Below are 17500 nucleotides of genomic sequence, written 5' to 3'. Positions count from 1 at the left end.
TGTTGCTTTTCCACTAAAATAAAGTACTCAGTTTGTCTCCGTGTGGGGAGGCGGGGCTGCCGGTGATCAGCATGTGAGCTCCAGAAATGACACGTGAAAAACTGCAGACCACTGATTGGTCAGAAGAGAGACGCGTGACGTCACTGTTTGGGGAGTCTGAACGAAAACAGAATGTCCGCGCCGCCATCTTTAATGTCTCGCGTAGGATATCTTTTGTATGTTTTGTTTGCAGCAAGAAACGAGTGCAATAAAAAAGGATACAGTCACTGTGTATTCTGCCTCATTTATTGATGAAACAAAACCGACATCAACACAATTTGCCACCGAGCGGAGAGTTTAGTCTGACAAAAAGATCGCTGATTAGTTACGCTTGTTGTTGGGGGTTAGGGACGTAACGTTAGTTAGCCTAATGCTAACGTTAGCAGATAGACACGAGAGGCTATCTGTGTAGAATAGACACAATGAGGTAACGTTAGCGTTAGCATAATAGACACAACGAGAGTCTGGTTAATGTTGTTATTGATTGATTGAATGAAAACTGTGTTTTACTCTGGCTTGCCAAGCTCATCATAGCCCCTTTCGTGACTGATGCACCGAGTGAAGCTTGTGGACTCGACAACAGCGGCGGCCGCAGGGCGCCGGAGCCCGCAGCGCTAGTTAGCTCATAGCTATCGTGTAACACTAGCCTTTGCGGGCTCGGGCGCCCTGCGGCTGCCGCCGCCGTCGCGTCCATGGGCCCCCCGGCAGGGCACCCGTGGGGTCGGGTCGGGGTGTACAGAGAGGAGAGAACCATTTTGGGTCGGCCGTTCATGCCGGCCAGCGAGCCGGATGTCGGGATATGTTGTTAGCACAATAGCTACCAAGCTAAGCTATGTTATCTACTAACGTTATAAACACAATGTGTACAACGACACAATGATTTACATTATTACAAATATAAATATGGTAACGTGGTTAGCTTTAGAGATGGATGGATGGCTATAATCACGGAGCAATAGTGAGGTGAAACAGATACATTTCCATTCGGCTAGTAGTAGCAAGCATATATCTATGGTAGCAAGGCTCTCTGCCTGCCACTAGCTGTGTGACTCTCAGCGCCCCTGGTGATACCCCTGGTGACCAATACCTGTTGTGACGACATTACACGTGCACGTTATAAACCATTGATTAAAATATGCAAGTGCATGTTGATTGTGTTGGGCAGACAAAATGTTTTGATAAAAACGCTAAAACTGGGTCAATTTCAATACTTTTTTTTACAATTCTTCATGAAAGTCACTGTTGGCCTAGTCCACATTGTTTATTGAACAAAAATACAACGTGGAGGTTGACCTTTAAAGGAGCTGTAAGTGGTTCAGGAGGTAGAGCAGTCGTCTGGTAATCCGGAGGTTCCCGGTTCGATTCCCACTCCTCCCAGGCAGCGTGTGGAAGTGTCCTTCAGCAAGACACTTAACCCCTAATTGCTCCTGATGAGCAGGTTGGCACCTTGCACCGCCATCGGTGTGTGAATGTGTGAGTGAGTGGGTAAAATGTGAGGAACAAATTGTAAAGCGCTTTGGATAAAAGCTGCTATATAAATGCAGCCATTTACCATTTACCATTTTTAATAATAGCTCTACATTCCGACAGTCATCACTGATATAGTGTGTGGTCAGTAGGGTCTCCCAGTCCCTCCGCTCTGCAGTAAACAGGAAGTTCATGTTCTGGTAACTTTATCCAATCAGGAGAGAGAACCCTAGATACTTTGACTTATTTCAAGAAATCTTGCCAAGCCAATTTTCTTTTATTATTTTACCACATTATTTGCTTAAAACTCGTTTTCTTTATTACTTATTTTTGCATTGTGGAGTTCTCTCTCCTGATTTGGATGAAGTGAGAACGGGATAGCAGAACATTTTATTTATTTCTGTTTACTGCAGAGCAGGAGGGACTGGGAGACCCATGTTACTGACCAAACAATCTATATCAGTGATGGCTGTCAGAATGTAGAGCTATTATTTTAACATGTAGACCACTTATTTTAACAAAAATAAATGACTTCCAGCTCCTTTAATTAAGTTAAACATAATGTTCAACAGGGCTTTTTCCGAGCACTCTATAGAGATTATTTGACCTGATTATTTACTTAGTGAGCTGCAGCTTATTCAGTGGAACAGAGTAATGTGTTTCCAAGCCAAGTCAGTCATTGTACTTCACCACAGAATCGGAAGGTTGGACAAAGAGCTTTGCCACCAAGTACTCTATCATCGTCCGTCTGACGTCATGATTTCTAGAACGGCCCTTGGATAATATTCTCCTATTAATAGAATAAAAGTAAACTTTTGAACGGAGATCAGTGAATCAGATTAGATACGTCCGCCTCGCCGGAAAGAAGCGTTGACTTGACTTTGAGAGAAAATAAAGATAAGTTGAACTTTTGCGACACAGGATCGCCACACCTACAGCGGATAAGCTTCTTAAAGGGGAATTAGGATATTTTGGTAATCATGGTAATTAATAATGGGGACAACAATTTTTGTCATTGGTCCAGCTTTGAGAGAGATTGCTTTTGGCTGACAGCTGCAAAACAGGCTGCAATGGCGCAATGGAGCTAGCGTGTACATCAAAGTACATCTAAGTACGTCCACTAAAATACTTTTTTTTGCCACAGATTGTCATTATATGTGTCTGACAACATTATGTAAAGATAAGATAAGATATTCCTTTATTGATCCCTTTGGGAAGATTCAGGCATCATAGCAGTATGGGGGAGGGGGGGGGGGTAGGAGGTACAGGTATGGGCAGGGTAATAGTAGAAGACATAATAAATACAGGCAATACAATTATAGTACAGTAGAAAAGTAGTAAACAATATAATTAACCCTGAATATACGCATCTGAGCAAGTTGGCACTGGCAGTGTGATCAAAGGGTCTGTATGCCCTATCAGTTATAGTATACGTTACAATAAATATGGTTACAATAAACACTAGAATCTAAATATATACTATGAGTAAGTAAGTATACAGTATACACAGGTGCAGTATACACAATATACGTCATACGTTATACGTATAAGGATCCCTACAGAGAGAGACTTTGTGTTTATGCTTCTCTGTTTATTCCACTATTAGCAGCCAGGGCAGGGGGGTGGGGGGGGCGGCGTTTTTTCTGATGTTTGCAAAAGAAGTTGCGAAGGGAAAATAAATCTCTCTATATATTTTATAATCAGTCATGACTCTTGATATCAATTAAACATTTAGGTACACAAAACAAGAGTCACGGATAAGAATAAAAATAAGTCTAAGAATAAAATACAATAAGCCTATGAAGTGTGGCTTCTTGACATTTTTCTTCGGATGTGAGCAAAAATACAAAAACCATTGTTTTATATCTTTTAGATAACCCACTGCTTTCTGCACTCCCAACAAACAAACGAATGTTACTCGACCGACTCACTCAAGCTTCCGCCGTACTCTTCCTGCAAGCTGCGACCACGACTTACGTCAGGACTTCAAAGCGAGACGAACCGTTTGAGCCAGACTGTAGTGAGAGAACCAGAGGAGACTCTTATTAACAGTCTGAGCCTGTCGAGCACCGAAAACAAGCACTTCTTAGTGGACGTATGCGGCTGCTGGCTAAAGCCATCTCTCAATACTGGACCAATTAGGGTTTAAAATACCCGGAATTCCCCTTTAACCGGGTTTAAAGAGAAGCTTTCTCTGGGTTCCTAGCTGCCTGCCGTCTATGGGAATCAGGGGCCCTGGAGCGCCGGCGAGCAGCACACAGACTCCAGAAAGCTTAGGCCGGTTTCCTGTCATTGTTGTTGGTAGAGGTTGTATGGAATCAGCCTGACCCCCCCCCACCCCCCCCACCTTCTTCCTTGTCCTACTCTCCACACCCCCCACCCCACCCCACCCCCGACCAAGCGAGAGTTCCTACTGTCGACACCGTGTAAAAGCCTGACAAAGGGATACTGCTATTTTATGGCCATAAAAACTGCAGATCATAATACAGGTTATAGACACTACAAGATTATTATACGCCATCATCCCTCCTGTCCACTGAGGCCGGCGTGGTTCTGACGGCAGGTATCGCTCGGGTTCTTTCCAAGGCGACGGATAGCGCGCCTCTGTCTGTCTGTTCTTTTGATTTGATTTGATTTGATTTTTATTTGGAAATTATTACAAACACATCATAAAAACAAAATGACCATGACCAATTTGTATTCCTGAGGATATCACCTAAAAGCATGAATTAAAACACGTATTTTCCAAAGTGGTCCTCGATGGAAGACATAAAAACATAAAAACACCTGTGTAAAAAAATGTGCTTCTTGCTATCTTCCTCCTAACTTTAGGAACACTGCAAGACATAATTCTAGCTCTGGTGTTATGATCGTGTGGCTCTCTCACCATAACCACATGACCTTTCAAATATTCAGGGGCCCTGTCGTTAACAATGTTATACTATTATGATTTAGCTTAAGTTGTTTTACTCTTTTATCTACTGGTAATAGTCCTATGTTCGACCGGGATCAGATATACCGTACCGCGTGATTCAGTTCATATAGCGGCTTGATTGCACGTTTGCCCCATTGTTTTGAGGGCGTAGTGCTCATATTATAAGGACGTCTGTTTGCATTTTCATGTGTGTGTGTGAGCGTTGCATATGCCTGCATTTGTATAGCCTGTGTGTGTGTGTGTGCATGTGTGTGTGAGCGTTGCACGCGCGTGTGTGTGTGTACACGCGTGCGTGTGTGTGCGTGCGTGTGCGTGTGAGTGCGTGTGAGTGTGAGTGCGTGTGCGTGTGCGTGTGAGTGTGTGTGTGTGTGCGTGTGCGTGTGAGTGTGTGTGTGTGTGCGTGTGAGTGTGTGTGTGTGTGAGTGTGAGTGTGTGTGTGTGTGTGTGTGCGTGTGAGTGTGAGTGCGTGTGCGTGTGCGTGCGTGTGTGTGTGCGTGCGTGCGTGCGTGTGTGTGTGTGTGTACACGCGTGCGTGCGTGTGCGTGTGAGTGTGAGTGCGTGTGTGTGTGCGTGTGAGTGTGAGTGCGTGTGAGTGTGAGTGTGTGTGTGTGTGCGTGTGCGTGTGTGTGTGTGTGTGTGTGAAACGTCTGGGAGGCTCCCTTCCTCTCTCTTTGTTGATTGTTGAGCTCTGTGTTCCAGAGGAAGCGGTCCACATGAGGAAGCGGTCCACATGACACGCCGGGGCGGAGGAGCGACCAGACAGTCGGGAGGGCCTTCCATTGTGTTCCACTTACCGAGGGTCCACGGATTTATGTGTGTGTTTATGTTTGCTCGACTGTTCCCGATGAGCAGGGTGGCACCTCGCGTGGTCGCGCCTCTGCCACCGGTGAGTGAATGTGAGGCATAGGTTGGATGCATTTCTTTGTATAAAAGAGCTATATAAATGCAGTATTTTAATTTTATTATTTTTTTCTTCTCACTTTTTCTGTATTTTTGCTCCCGTCCCATCGTTATGCCAATTCCCTTCCTGGTCATTGCGTGCATTGTCCCACTGTCGGCCTAGGGAGGGTGTAGAACTACCACATGCCTCCTCCGATACATGTGGAGTCAGCCAGCCGCTTCTTTTCACCTGACAGCGAGGACTCTCACTGGGGGAATGTAACGCGTGTGGAGGTTCACGCTATTTCCCCCGGATCCCCTCCCTGCTGAACAGGCGCCCCGACCGACCAGTAGGAGCCGCAGTTTACAACGACCAGGACACACACACACACACCCCGCCGGCTTCCCACCCGCTAACACTGCCAATTGTGTTAGTAGGTACGACTGACCAAGCCGGAGGTACCGCTGACAGCTGGATTTGATCCCAGAGTCTCTGCGGTGGTAGGCGAGTGCATTCTCCACTGCGCTACCCAGCCGCCCATATAAATGCAGTCTTGACACGATAAAGACACTTCTCATCTCTTCAGTTTATATTTTGTACGACTGGCTTATTGAGTGATTGTTTAGGCCGTTCTCCTGCCAAGGTTTCATGTGTTTACTGACGTCAGAGCAACACAATGACTTTAGCTCAGGGGTTCTCAAACCCCATTTTATTTAGGAATCTTTTTGGCGACCCCACACTTAATGTATTACGTCATTTCAATGTGGAATTAAGGAATATCACAATAAAAGCACACGTTGTTGAACTTGATCATGCATATTTATTAGAAAATGTAATTACAGCACTATGTTATCAATACACATTTATAAAACGAGGCATATTTAGCCAAAATATGTTGCAAAATATGTTTTTTTTTAATAAAAGAAAATGTATTATAAAAGAAAGAAATACTTGCCAATGCGCGACCCCACTGTCCCCTACCCACGACCCCACTTTGGGTCGCGACCCGTAGTTTGAGAACCGCTGCTTTAGCTAATAACATTACCTCCACTCTGTCTGTGGCAGGTCTCTCCACCCCTGGAACAGCGGTTCTCTTTAGGAAGAGGTGCTTTAACCCTTTCACTACCACACTACAGAAGGTTAACCCTTTCACTACCACACTACAGAAGGTTAACTCTTTCACTACCACACTACAGAAGGATAACCGTCTGTAGTGTGGTAGTGAAAGGTTAACCTTCTGTAGTGGTAGTGAAAGGGTTAATTGGTGTAGTATTTCTTTTCCTGGACTGGCAGTAGTCATCAGGGTCAAGATGATCACAACAGACCCGACGGTCTATGAAAAGTGTAGCTTGACATTTTCTTGGTACAATTTGGATGTGAGTATAAATGCAGTCCATTTACCATTTACTCACTCACTCACTCAGTCAGTCACTCACTCACTCACTCACTCACTCACTCACTCACTCACTCACTCACTCACTCACTCACTCACTCACTCACTCACTCACTCACTCGCCCACTCACTCACTCACTCACTCACTCACTCACTCACTCACTCACTCACTCACTCACTCACTCACTCACTCACCCACCCAGCCACCCACTCACTCACTCACTCACTCACTCACTCACTCACTCACTCACTCACTCACTCACTCACTCACTCACTCACTCACTCACTCACTCACTCACTCACTCACTCACCCACCCACTCACTCACCCACCCACCCACTCACTCACTCAGGTGATCTATCAGGGGCGTTTTGTCTCGACATGTGCAGGTAGCGCCTTGGCTCTGTGTGGTTTTGTACTTGTTTTAAAGGTTTTCTCTTATAATGCCATCTTGATTCTCAAACATCTCGTCTCATCATCATGTGAGGTTGTGTGTCTGAAAGGCTGAAGCCTCAGAGTCTGCATGGCTCTATCCTCTCAGTTCAGAGCTCTATCCTCTCAGTTCAGAGCTCTATCCTCTCAGTTCAGAGCTCTATCCTCTCAGTTCAGAGTCTGTGGTTCTATCCTCTCAGTTCAGAGCTCTATCCTCTCAGTTCAGAGCTCTATCCTCTCAGTTCAGAGCTCTATCCTCTCAGTTCAGAGCTCTATCCTCTCAGTTCAGAGCTATATCCTCTCAGTTCAGAGTCTGTGGTTCTATCCTCTCAGTTCAGAGTCTGTGTCCAGAAGTTACTGCAACGCTTAGTTTCCACACACTGTCTGAGGTTGTTTCTCAACCCAAATGGCTTTTGTTGGAGTAACTGCATGTCTGTCTGTGTGTGTGTGTGTGTGCGTGTGTATGTCTGTCTCTGTGTGTCTGTCTGTCTGTCTGTCTGTCTGTCTGTCTGTCTGTCTGTCTGTCTGTCTGTCTGTCTGTCTGTCTGTCTGTCTGTGTGTGTGTGTGTGTGTGCGTGTGTGCGTGCGTGCGTGTGTGTGGTCGGTGCCCAAATCTTCAGCGCTCCCTATTAGAAGAAGCCAGTTGGTGACGTCAGCTTTTAGCGACGCCGGGCCTGTGAACAGCAACACTACTGTACTCTCTCTCTCTCTGTCTCTCTGTCTCCTTGACCAAGACCACTTTCACCCAGACCAGGGGTAGAGCGGGGGGGGGGGGGGGGGGGGGGGGGGGCAGGAGGAGAGACCCCTGGGATGCTGGAAGGGGGAGAACAGAGCTTTACAATCCTTACATTCCCTTCTTGCCATTCCATTCTCCTCAGGGTTCACCACCCCGACCTGACAATGAGAGCAAGAGGGCCTCGCCCCGGCCACTGGGCGGAGGGGGAAATGACTCCGCTCTCGCCCTGAAATAGACCCCCCCCCCCCCCCCCCACGCCCTCTGACCGCTGTCCCACCTCCCTTTCCGCCGTCCGGTTGGCACAGAGACGCCATAGATAGTGAGCGCGAGCGAGAGCCCCAATCAGAGCACATTGTTTACAGTACGGCTCGTGTTGCACATCCTCTCAGTATAGATTCCATACCACCGTGAATAACAAGCAGCACGGTCCATGTAGGTCCTGGGTTACTGTACGGTTACTGTACGGTTACTATGTTTACTGTATGGCGTCGGGAGAACTCATACCAATATGGTTTCACCCAATCCTATCACAGGAGCTTCAATTGTCCTATCTCAAACCCCCGCCCACTCTTTTCTTGACCCGCCAATCACAACTGTCGCTTCCCATTTGAATAAGAAATGTAGGTATCCCTGCCGCGTCTATTCTTTTACCAACGGATTTCCAGTTCCGCGTTCGCGTTCTGCGATCTGATTGGCCACTGACGTTTCTGGTGCGATCTGATTGGCCACTGACGTTTCTGGTCATGTGACATGTGCGCCCAATCGCGTGACGCGCCCATTTCCGCCTCGAACAGCAGCAAACTACCTAACGCCTTGTTAAACTCTTTCGAAGTTGGTTACGGTTAGAGTTTGGAATCAGGGCTGGTGTTCTATCGCCCTGCTCTAAGACAAACTCTAACCTTAACCAACTTCGAAAGAGTGCCTAAGCTTAATTGGTGAAATGGCGCGACCAGAAACGTCAGTGGCCAATCAGAGCGCAGAACGCGAACGCGGAACTGGAAATCCGTTGGTAAAAGTATTCAGGCATCCCTGCCCTCTTTTCTCGATCCTCCAATCACAACTGTCGCTTCCCGGAAGGGTGTGATTGGAGGATCGAGAAAAGAGGGCGGGGCTTGAGATACGTCCATTTCTTCTTTTGGACTGAAAGAGAAGAACCCTGTAGGCCTGTACCTTGTTCATCCTGCCTGCGTCGATAGATAAAGACACTTCTCTGTTTTCACCTCTCAGTTTGTGTGGACATTCCCAAACCAAATTAATAATGCATCTATAATATACAGTGTAATATACATACAGTATACACAACACTGCTTGGCTGCTGATTCTCCTCGTAAAAAACAAGATATTTGTAAGAGCAACAAAATTCAAACGTAAATAATAATAATAATAATAATAATAATAATAATACAACTTTATTTGTATAGCACCTTTCATACAGAAACTGCAGCTCAAAGTGCTTCACAACAGAAAAAAAGGCATAAAATGAGCACATAAAGTGCAAAGTTTTTCACATTAGGATCTAACATCCCAACAGGCCACCTTGTTTATGGTTTGATTCAGTTTTAAAAATAGGCAATAATAAAAAGAGTAAGATAGAATAGACAGAGTAAAATAGTGCAATAGTGCAGTGCAATAAGTAGTAGAATAGAATAGACATGAAATTAGCACATAATGTGCAGTTTTCTTTACAGCAATAAAATAGGTCTGGATTACTGTTCAACAGTTCAAAGTCGTCTTTACCTTCTCTGTCTGGTATCCACAGTTTAAAACCTGACAGTCTTCCTTCCTGTTTGATACCCACTTTGACCACTTTGATTTGATTTGATTTATGTAACAGACGTTTCTGTAAGATACTATGGCTATGCAGGCAGAAGTGCCCTGAAGCAGTTTAAAAGAAAATTTGCTCATAATGTGACTCAGATCTTGTTTTGTGACAACAGTGTGAGCAGCACAAATCACATGGAATATGATCTTTTCAATTCAGATTTTTTTACCACTTTCACATGTGGTCCTAAATCAGATACGGGTCTGATTTATTTTGCAATGCGACCTCAGTCTGAACAGTTATGTAGACTTTTGCGTCACGATAGATTGACATTTTGTAATAATTTTCTTTTTTACGTCTGACTTCTTCATTGTTCAATTGGCAAATGTGGGTCAGTTCAGGAGCGTGGGGCCAGTTCACTGTTCCATCTGATCTTGGCCATATTAAAAATATACTTTTTTTTTTACCAAAAACATTATCTGAGCAATAAATTATTATGGAGTACTAAGGCAGTGTGAACGCAGCCTAGTGCTTGTGTTCTTTGGGGGGGTGTATTGGTGTGAACGCAGCCTAGTGCTTGTGTTCTTTGGGGGGGGTGTAGCGGTGTGAACGCAGCCTAGTGCTTGTGTTCTTTGGGGGGGTGTAGCAGTGTGAACGCAGCCTAATACTTGTGTTCTTTGGGGGGGTGTAGCAGTGTGAACGCAGCCTAGTGCTTGTGTTCTTTGGGGGGTGTAGCAGTGTGAACGCAGCCTAGTGCTTGTGTTCTTTGGGGGGTGTAGTGGTGTGAACGCAGCCTAGTGCTTGTGTTCTTTGGGGGGTGTAGCAGTGTGAACGCAGCCTAGTGCTTGTGTTCTTTGGGGGGTGTAGTGGTGTGAACGCAGTGCTTGTGTTCTTTGGGGGGGTGTAGCAGTGTGAACGCAGCCTAGTGCTTGTGTTCTTTGGGGGGGTGTAGCAGTGTGAACGCAGCCTAGTGCTTGTGTTCTTTGGGGGGGTGTAGCAGTGTGAACGCAGCCTAGTGCTTGTGTTCTTTGGGGGGGTGTAGCAGTGTGAACGCAGTGCTTGTGTTCTTTGGGGGGGTGTAGCAGTGTGAACGCAGCCTAGTGCTTGTGTTCTTTGGGGGGGTGTAGCGGTGTGAACGCAGCCTAGTGCTTGTGTTCTTTGGGGGGGTGTAGCAGTGTGAACGCAGCCTAGTGCTTGTGTTCTTTGGGGGGGTGTAGCAGTGTGAACGCAGCCTAGTGCTTGTGTTCTTTGGGGGGGTGTAGCAGTGTGAACGCAGTGCTTGTGTTCTTTTGGGGGGTGTAGCGGTGTGAACGCAGCCTAGTGCTTGTGTTCTTTGGGGGGGTGTAGCAGTGTGAACGCAGCCTAGTGCTTGTGTTCTTTGGGGGGTGTAGCAGTGTGAACGCAGCCTAGTGCTTGTGTTCTTTAGGGGGGTGTAGCAGTGTGAACGCAGCGCTTGTGTTGAATGTGTTCTTTGGGGGGGTGTAGCAGTGTGAACGCAGCCTAGTGCTTGTGTTCTTTGGGGGGTGTAGCAGTGTGAACGCAGCCTAGTGCTTGTGTTCTTTGGGGGGGTGTAGCGGTGTGAACGCAGTGCTTGTGTTCTTTGGGGGGGTGTAGCAGTGTGAACGCAGCCTAGTGCTTGTGTTCTTTGGGGGGGTGTAGCGGTGTGAACGCAGCCTAGTGCTTGTGTTCTTTGGGGGGGTGTAGCGGTGTGAACGCAGCGCTTGTGTTCTTTGGGGGGTGTAGCAGTGTGAACTCAGTGCTTGTGTTGAATGTGTTCTTTGGGGGGGTGTAGCAGTGTGAACGCAGCCTAGTGCTTGTGTTCTTTGGGGGGTGTAGCAGTGTGAACTCAGTGCTTGTGTTGAATGTGTTCTTTGGGGGGGTGTAGCAGTGTGAACGCAGCCTAGTGCTTGTGTTCTTTGGGGGGGTGTAGCGGTGTGAACGCAGCCTAGTGCTTGTGTTCTTTGGGGGGGTGTAGCAGTGTGAACTCAGTGCTTGTGTTGAATGTGTTCTTTGGGGGGGTGTAGCAGTGTGAACGCAGCCTAGTGCTTGTGTTCTTTGGGGGGGTGTAGCGGTGTGAACGCAGCCTAGTGCTTGTATTCTTTGGGGGGTGTAGCAGTGTGAACGCAGCCTAGTGCTTGTATTCTTTGGGGGGTGTAGCAGTGTGAACTCAGTGCTTGTGTTCTTTGGGGGGGTGTAGCAGTGTGAACGCAGCCTAGTGCTTGTGTTCTTTGGGGGGGTGTAGCAGTGTGAACGCAGCCTAGTGCTTGTGTTCTTTGGGGGGGTGTAGCGGTGTGAACGCAGCCTAGTGCTTGTGTTCTTTGGGGGGTGTAGCAGTGTGAACGCAGCCTAGTGCTTGTGTTCTTTGGGGGGGTGTAGCAGTGTGAACGCAGCCTAGTGCTTGTGTTCTTTGGGGGGTGTAGCAGTGTGAACGCAGTGCTTGTGTTCTTTTGGGGGGGTGTAGCAGTGTGAACGCAGCCTAGTGCTTGTGTTCTTTTGGGGGGGTGTAGCAGTGTGAACGCAGTGCTTGTGTTCTTTTGGGGGGTGTAGCAGTGTGAACGCAGTGCTTGTGTTCTTTGGGGGGTGTAGCGGTGTGAACGCAGCCTAGTGCTTGTGTTCTTTGGGGGGGTGTAGCGGTGTGAACGCAGCCTAATGCTTGTGTTCTTTGGGGGGGTGTAGCGGTGTGAACGCAGCCTAGTGCTTGTGTTCTTTGGGGGGTGTAGCAGTGTGAACTCAGTGCTTGTGTTGAATGTGTTCTTTGGGGGGGTGTAGCAGTGTGAACGCAGCCTAGTGCTTGTGTTCTTTGGGGGGGTGTAGCAGTGTGAACGCAGCGCTTGTGTTCTTTGGGGGGGTGTAGCAGTGTGAACGCAGTGCTTGTGTTCTTTGGGGGTGTAGCGGTGTGAACGCAGCCTAATGCTTGTGTTCTTTTGGGGGGTGTAGCAGTCAGTGGCGTCGCGTGGGTAAAATAACAGAGGATGCCAAAAAAAAGGTATTTAAAAAAAAAAGTATTAAAGATTTCTATTAATATATATATATATATTTTTTTTATTTAAGCCAAGCAGTCACCATGTACAGTATGGCTTGGCGGCCAGTCAAACCAAGCAGTCACCATGTACAGTATGGCTTGGCGGCCAGTCAAACCAAGCAGTCACCATGTACAGTATGGCTCGGCGGCCAGTCAAACCAAGCAGTCAACATGTACAGTATGGCTCGGCGGCCAGTCAAACCAAGCAGTCAACATGTACAGTATGGCTTGGCGGCCAGTCAAACAAAGCAGTCAACATGTACAGTATGGCTTGGCGGCCAGTCAAACAAAGCAGTCACCATGTACAGTATGGCTTGGCGGCCAGTCAAACAAAGCAGTCACCATGTACAGTATGGCTCGGCGGCCAGTCAAACCAAGCAGTCAACATGTACAGTATGGCTCGGCGGCCAGTCAAACCAAGCAGTCAACATGTACAGTATGGCTCGGCGGCCAGTCAAACCAAGCAGTCAACATGTACAGTATGGCTCGGCGGCCAGTCAAACCAAGCAGTCAACATGTACAGTATGGCTCGGCGGCCAGTCAAACCAAGCAGTCAACATGTACAGTATGGCTCGGCGGCCAGTCAAACCAAGCAGTCACCTAGCCCCTTTCGTGACTGCGATGCACTGTAATCATAACAACTACTACTTTTTTTTTTATGTATATTCCTGTAGTTTTGACCTAACCAGATTTATCATGACATGAGCGTTACTACTATGAACAAAACAAAGCCAAGAGAACAGTTTTGACTCTTCAAATAAAGTGACTATATTTATTTGTCCAAATAAATATAATTTGAGTCAATCACAAAATTCACAATCCGTCAATGTGTTAACAATGTGTTTCCCTGAACAATGAGTGAACTAAAAACCAACAGGTATTGTGCTTTGTCAGCAGATAAAACATTTGACGCTATAGGAGAGGAGACTGTTGTGGTCTTGGTCCATGAAACAACTATTACTTGGCATTTATAGGACAGCATGCCTCAAAAAGAATTAAATAAACCAAACAAACATCACAGGTCCATATGTCCGTGGTGAAACTTACATGCTGTGATTGCTGGCTGCTTTGTCACTATGAATTGAAAATGGGGGACCCTGATGTAAACAATGAATGAATGAATATTTAACAGATTGCAGAATGGGTACAATACAGTACGGCTCAATACACACAATTTTATAAGGGAATGCAGACCAGAGAAAGACGTTTGTCTTGTTTACATCAGGGTCCCCCATTTTCAATTCATAGTGACATTTATGACATACAAGACATACATGACATCATGACATTTATGGCATAGGGACATACACAACATACATGACATTTATGGCATAGGGACATACATGACATACAGGTATATAGTACTGTTACATTTGTGACATATACGATATTCAAATATACAGTACTGTTCCCCATAGATCCTGACAGAGTATATACATATGATGGGGAGGGGACTGTACATTAGGAGGGGGTGGGTGGGTGGGAGAGAAAATACATACGGCGGGGAGAGAATATATACATGCGGTGGGGAGGAGACTGTCTATTAGACAAACGTCTAGACAAACAAGATAAGACAAACCATTTTAGCGAAGGCTAGCTCAGCCTCAGTTTTACTTGTTTATAAAAATGATTTAAAATGTTTATTAGCAATGCCGAGCTTTCAAACCCTGCCGCATTTGTGTGTGAAACCCTAATGGAATGCTGGGTACCTTTGACATTTATATCTGATATATTTTGGACCCACCGCTAGCTTTTAAGCAGTGCTTGATGGTGCACATTAACCTGGCCACTACGGAGGAATAAGTGACTGCGTATTCGAGCCCCTGGCTTGCATTGCAGTCATGAAAGGGTCTACAAGCTAGCCTGATAACATTAGTTAGAAACCAAGCAAGCCTATGTCAGGCTGCTCAGTGCATACCTGGTCAATAATGTGGTCCTCCTCCTGGACAGATAGATTTGTTAAATCATAATAGCCACAGTGGTGTGCTGTGCTGTCTGCTGGTCCTCAGTAAAGGTCGAAAAATAAGTTGCTAATAAAGTGCTATTCATTGCATATGCCAAAGTGGACCGCGAGGCTAAAAGTTCCCAGCTTCATCTCGTGAGATACCGCGAGGCCAAGACGTTTGGTCACGTTTGCTTTTAATGTGATTTGATTGGCCATTATGGCCAGACGCGAAATTAGCATATATTCCCCTACCTAGACTCAGAGAACCAAGCTGGGGGCGTGTTAAGGAGCTAAGCCCAACCCAGCTCGAATCTTATTGGCTAATAATGAGGTAATAGGATGAATAAACCAAAAGAATAACGGCCTGGTGTCCTACTCCTAACCTCATTCACAGCTTTATCTCGTGAGCCTCCAGGCTGGCTGCCTCAGTCAGTGACAAAGTGTTAGAGAGAGTGGGCGCAGTTTCGCTCGTTCGGTTAATTTCTCCAGGAGGGAGAAAATTATTATAACACAGAGATGAAAAATAATGATTTTTTTATTATTGTAAACTATAAAAAAATATATAATTATCTTTTTTAATTTTTAATTTAAAATTTTTTATTTAAAATTTTTAGTTTTACATTTTTTATTTGTAATTGTTTTGGGGAAGCTTGGCTTCCCTTGGCTTCCACGAATATTTGCCACTGGTAGCAGTGTGAACGCAGTGCCTGTGTTCTTTGGGGGGGGGTGGCGGTGTGAATGCAGCGCCTGTGTTCTTTGGGGGGGGGGGGGGTGGCGGTGTGAACGCAGCACCTGTGTTCTTTGGGGGGGGGGGGTGGCGGTGTGAATGCAGCGCCTGTGTTCTTTGGGGGGGGGGGGGTGGCGGTGTGAACGCAGCGCCTGTGTTCTTTGGGGGGGTGTAGCACAGTAGCAGTGCTTAAGTGAAGTGTTCTCGTCCTGTTTAATGTCTTGTGTTGCAACAAAACACCGTATTTCAGTCCATCCTTTATTCCCCTCTCTTTGTTTCCCTCTGCTTTTGTCTCTTCTTCCATGACCTCATCCTCCTGTCAGTCTCTGCTGTGCTGTGCCCTGTGTTTGGCATGTGTGTGTGTCTGTTTGTACATGTGTTGTGCGTGCTCATGTCTGTGCATTGGCCGGGGGCAAGGTTCGGACCAGAAGAGGAGGGGGGGGGGGGGGGGGGGGTGGGGGTGTAGGGGTGGAAGGTCAGGGACAGGAAGTGTGCTGGAACAGATAACCCTGCTGACTGGTCAGTGCCGCTCTGGGGCACATCAGGGTCAGACCTCTGTCCTTAACGTCCACAGAGAGACGAGCAGCAGATAGTACCAGAGAAGAGACTGAGTCCCAGTGATCAGGACCTCTCCGTCTCAGCAGCGTCCGAGTCCCCACTGTGATGCATGACACTGGCCCCTCCCACTGAACACTGGCTCCTCCCCCTGTGATGCATGACACTGGCCCCTCCCCCTGTGATGAATGGCACTGGCTCCTCCCACTGAACACTGGCTCCTCCCCCTGTCATGAGTGACACTGGCTCCTCCCACTGTGATGAGTGACGCTGGCTCCTCCCCCTGTGATGAATGACACTGGCTCCTCCCACTGTGATGAATGACACTGGCTCCTCCCACTGTGATGCATGACACTGGCTCCTCCCACTGTGATGAGTGACACTGGCTCCTCCCCCTGAACACTGGCTCCTCCCACTGTGATGAGTGACACTGGCTCCTCCCCCTGAACACTGGCTCCTCCCACTGTGATGAGTGACACTAGGCGTGTTCGAGATGGGATAGGCGGACGCAGATCTGCGCAGGTTTTACTACGGCCTCGCCAAGCGCGTTGCATGACGGTTAGAATGTTGTCCGACTTGCTCTGAAAATCTGACGAGACGAGGCGCGGAACTCTGGCGGTAGCGAGCCACGCACAGCCTTCAGAGCGAGGCGCCACAGTACCTCTCACCCGGCTGCTCCACGCACAGCCTTCAGAGCGAGGCGCCACAGTACCTCTCAGAGCCACGCACAGCCTTCAGAGCGAGGCGCCACAGTACCTCTCAGAGCCACGCACAGCCTTCAGAGCGAGGCGCCACAGTACCTCTCACCCGGCTGCTCCACGCACAGCCTTCAGAGCGAGGCGCCACAGTACCTCTCAGAGCCACGCACAGCCTTCAGAGCGAGGCGCCACAGTACCTCTCACCCGGCTGCTCCACGCACAGCCTTCAGAGCGAGGCGCCACAGTACCTCTCAGAGCCACGCACAGCCTTCAGAGCGAGGCGCCACAGTACCTCTCACCCGGCTGCTCCACGCACAGCCTTCAGAGCGAGGCGCCACAGTACCTCTCACCCGGCTGCTCCACGCCCAGCCTTCAGAGCGAGGCGCCACAGTACCTCTCACCCGGCTGCTCCACGCACAGCCTTCAGAGCGAGGCGCCACAGCACCTCTCAGAGCCACGCACAGCCTTCAGAGCGAGGCGCCACAGTACCTCTCACCCGGCTGCTCCACGCACAGCCTTCAGAGCGAGGCGCCACAGTACCTCTCACCCGGCTGCTCCACGCCCAGCCTTCAGAGCGAGGCGCCACAGTACCTCTCACCCGGCTGCTCCACGCAAATCCATGATGGGGAACGACTTGCTGTCGTTGCGCAAAGCTCCTATTGGCTCAGAAAAGTTGTCACCTAGTTGTCACCACCAGCCACGCCCACAAGAGGAAGTTATAAGACGTTTGATTGATTGATTGATTGATTGATTGATTGATTGATTGATTGATTGATTGAAGACTTTATTACAGTACGGGTCCCGTCTACCCGTCTATCAGATATATGTATTATTATTATTATTGGATACAGGAGTTTGGGTACCAAGAGCTTCTTCAAATAAAGTTTTCCTTCATTCATTCATTCATCAT

General features: G+C 47.6%; 1 protein-coding gene across 2 annotated transcripts in view; it reads left to right on the top strand.

Annotated features, from left to right (window-relative positions):
- nherf1b (NHERF family PDZ scaffold protein 1b) overlaps window positions 1-17500 on the top strand; it is a 120215-nt gene that overhangs the window by 25192 nt on the left and 77523 nt on the right. The gene's annotated exons all lie outside the window — the stretch shown is intronic.

Source organism: Notolepis coatsorum (assembly GCF_963971535.1).
Source record: "Notolepis coatsorum genome assembly, chromosome: 14".
Taxonomy (NCBI): domain Eukaryota; kingdom Metazoa; phylum Chordata; class Actinopteri; order Aulopiformes; family Paralepididae; genus Notolepis; species Notolepis coatsorum.
The sequence above is the reverse complement of the archived record's forward strand: the minus strand, read 5'-3'. Positions and strand labels throughout refer to the sequence as shown.